This window comes from Berghia stephanieae, chromosome 2 (assembly GCF_034508935.2).
Source record: "Berghia stephanieae isolate SIO BIC M18660-M18661 chromosome 2, UCSD_Bste_1.3, whole genome shotgun sequence".
Taxonomy (NCBI): domain Eukaryota; kingdom Metazoa; phylum Mollusca; class Gastropoda; order Nudibranchia; family Aeolidiidae; genus Berghia; species Berghia stephanieae.
Genome location: NC_088361.1, coordinates 111,342,279 through 111,345,980, shown reverse-complemented (window position 1 = coordinate 111,345,980; position 3,702 = coordinate 111,342,279). Strand labels below are relative to the sequence as shown.

Sequence of the window (3,702 nt, the reverse complement as noted above, 5' to 3'; positions counted from 1 at the left end):
TGCGTAATTAATTATGTTAAAAGAGGGGAGGCGGGTAGGAACTGTGTAAAGCAGTATAGAAGACAGTGAACTAAAATAAAGTGTGGACTATTGTTGGAAAATAAATACAATGGAATTGGAAATAAATACAAAATGTAAGGGATGTAGGTATTAATATATTAGTGGCATTAGCAGCAGCAGAAGCAACAGTAGAAATAGTAGTAGTAGTAGTAGTAGTAGTAGTAGTAGTAGTAGTAGTAGTAGTAGTAGTAGTAGTAGTAGTAGTAGTAGCAGGGATGCAGAAAATAAAGACAGGCATTTCAATTTTGACACGGCGCGGCAAGTCTGGGACTTTTTTGTCCTAGAGCGGAAGTCTGCTATATTTTTCTACTATCACAAACGAAATGAACACGGGACTGGGACAGTCCTGTCCCGTTGATTTTGTAGCATTTCACAACGGCTTGGGACACAACGGGACTGTTTTGTCCCGTCCCAATAGGTGCGGAAGATTTCTCTAAATTCTATATGTTACAGATTTTGGACAGGACTGTCCCAGGACAGTCCTGTCCTAGTGCGGAAGAGGGTTAAGGATGGGCGGGGAAACCCCAGCCTGGAATGAGAGAATGAGTAAGAGGGATGAATGTATGTAGAGTGACTGAGCTGTACGCCATGACTGAAGTAAGACTGTAATAACTTTGTAGTATAAAGATATGTCTAACTCTACATTTGATTGAGTTTGTTTATTAATTACTATTAGTGTTTATATTGAGAGAATAGAACACTGCAACCATTATCATCATTTCGATATCCGATCGAAATCTGATCAATAAATATTGATGATTGTCCTTTTATTTTCAGTTACCATTACAACTTCTTTTCGTCACTCGTTATTCCGAGTCATCTTTTTGGTATGCCGTTACTTGTCCTTCTTTATTGTGTGGGTGTCATTCTAAAAACAATTACTAAACGATATATATATATATATATATATATATATATATATATATATATATATATATATATATATATATATATATATATATATATAGAGAGAGAGAGAGAGAGAGAGAGAGAGAGAGAGAGAGAGAGAGAGAGAGATGGGCGAACAACTAATAGACACGAGAGAGAGAGTTGGTTCGAGCGGTAGTCTGTGCGCAGAACTAAGCCCAGCAGAGAAAGTGGGTCATGCGCGGTGGCTCTGCCTATCTCTTTTGGTCGCCTCGGTGGGTGTCATTTCGTATTTTTTAAAAACGTCAGCGATAAATAATATAGTTTCGGCATTGGTGTTAACCGTTGCAATAGAGGATCAGCCTCTTTGCATTGCACAAATTACTGTGCCGACTACGATTGCGATGGACCTGTGTAACAAATCAATCTAAAAATAGAAATGTGTAAGGATCTAAAAATAGCAATAAAATGGCACAGTATGCCAAAATTCGCGAAAGTATAACAGGGTTGGCTCATTTTACACCAGTCTGTGGGTAGTTTGTGAATTGTATACAAAGTGTCGAATTTGCATTTAATATACAATATATTCAGAAGTGTATTCGATTCGGAGCGAAAAAGACATTTTAACGCTGATTACAGGGACAATTTTGTGTGGAAAACTGTTCGAAATCAAGAGTTGGCGGTAAGATTCCATTATTATTACAGTAAAATTAATTTCCACTCGCACACTGCTTGCTCTCTCTCTCTCTCTCTCTCTCTCTCTCTCTCTCTCTCTCTCTCTCTCTCTCTCTCTCTCTCTCTCTCTCTCTCTCTCTCTCTCTTTCTCTCCAAAATAGTATGGGGAATTAGGTAAAAAAAAAAAAAACCATTGAATTGTGCAAATCAGCGTTGAAAGCATAAAAATGACATATGTTGTAGAATATGAAAAATCCTATAATTTATGAGAGATCAGTATTAGTTGAGGTCAGGGACGGCTGGTAATAATGGGCAGGGTGGGCAAATACCAGCCTGTTTTTTTCAAGTTATATGCTGTATTACCAGGTCTGAAATAATCAAATTTAAATAAGATAATTTCAAAAGTTACTACTTAAACTTTATACTTCGTACTGAAATCAATTTGTGTGTATTTTTGATAGATTGAGAATCACCATGCATCCCGTAATGCATAAACCAGGATACGCTCCTGTTCTTTTTTTATCACCCCCCCCCCCCCCAACCACTCCACTCCGCCCACATCGTCACGTCGCCTGACGGTGAACTAATTCCGATTTTTGCTGTCTGGCCTCTCCAGTACTAGGTCGGGCTAATTCAAATGAGCCCACCTTATTAACCAGTGAAAACTAAATAGAGATTTTGGCAAACGAACTTTTTCTTATTTATTGCCTTACTTGTGCTGGTACCATTGATGTAATGACTTTGGGAATGTTCCAGTATTGAATTAAATTTATTAATTTACTAATTTTATATCAATTTAGTATTAATTTGTGTTGTTTTTATATATTTGTTTATCCATTTAAACTTTTCTTTTTTTCTCGTTTTCTTTTGTGCTTCTCAAAACTCATTTATTTAAACTGTTTTCTTATTTGTTTTTTGTTGTTGTTGTTTTAGGTTTTTTTTTGTTTTGTTTTTTTAACAAATTAATTTGTTAGTTCTTTTTTTTTTTTTAATTCTTAAATTAATTACCGCTGTATTTTTATTGCCAGACAAAATAATTTTGCAAAACAATGTAATTTTCTATTGTATTCCGTCTAATAAAACAAAACACTTTTATTCAAAAGTCACGACTAAATAAATATATAAAATACAACCACCATTTTGGTTTTCTCAACAATTGAATTAGTATACGAGAAATACTCTTCTGAGAAAGGAGAGAGTTGAATTCTAACTAAGTTATAGAGGAAATACGGAAGGGTGGGCAGATTCCGTACTTGCCCGTCCTGAAGCTAATACATACATAAGAAGTTGTTCGCGATGAAGAGGCGGAAAGCTCGGGGTTGGTTGGGTAAAGAGTAAAGATAACACGGTCGTTATTGTTATAGTCTAACGAATGCATGAGGAGAAATTGGTAACATTATTTTGTCTTAATTGTATTGTATGAAGTATTGGCGAAAGCCTAAGATTAAATAAACTTTGTTTTTGTTTGTCTTATTTTGACTATGGAACTGATACTGATACTTGTCATATCAGACCTGCCTACTTGAAATAGGAAAATAAAAATCGTAGTTTTCAGGGCTAATAAAATCGTAGATATTTTAACTACCCTTTAAAAAAATGACCGGAATTTCGTCTGTTTTGATAGATATCAAATTTTTAAAAACGAGAAAAAATGATTGGAAACGTAATAATGATGGTGATAGTGGTAGTGATAGTGGTAGCGGTGGTGGTAGTAGTAATGATGGTGGTGGTAGTAATGATGATGGTAATATTATTATTGTTATTATTATTATTATCATCATCATCATTTATTATTATTATTATTATTATTATTATTATATTATTATTATTATTATTATTATTATTATTATTATTATTATTATTATTATTATTATTATTATCATTATCATTATCATTATTATTATTATTATTATTATTATTATTATTATTATTATTATTATTATTATTATTATTGTACGTATTGGTGGTATTACTATTGTTGTATTTTTTGTGGTTATTAATGGTATCAGTTTATTGTTTGGTTCCATTTACCATTTTTTTCCACTTTCATGTATGTGGTCATCAAATTGTATGATTTATTGTCGAAAGCCTAAGATTGAA

The 3,702-nt window shown here is 33.4% G+C and overlaps 1 protein-coding gene across 1 annotated transcript in view; it reads left to right on the top strand.

Annotated features, from left to right (window-relative positions):
* The first annotated feature begins 1,239 nt into the window (after positions 1–1,239).
* LOC144966247 (uncharacterized) overlaps positions 1,240–3,702 on the top strand; it is a 21,314-nt gene continuing 18,851 nt past the window's right edge. The window contains exon 1 of the mRNA XM_078902433.1: positions 1,240–1,609. The gene's annotated coding sequence lies outside the window, so the exon portion shown is untranslated. The remainder of the gene's footprint in view (positions 1,610–3,702) is intronic.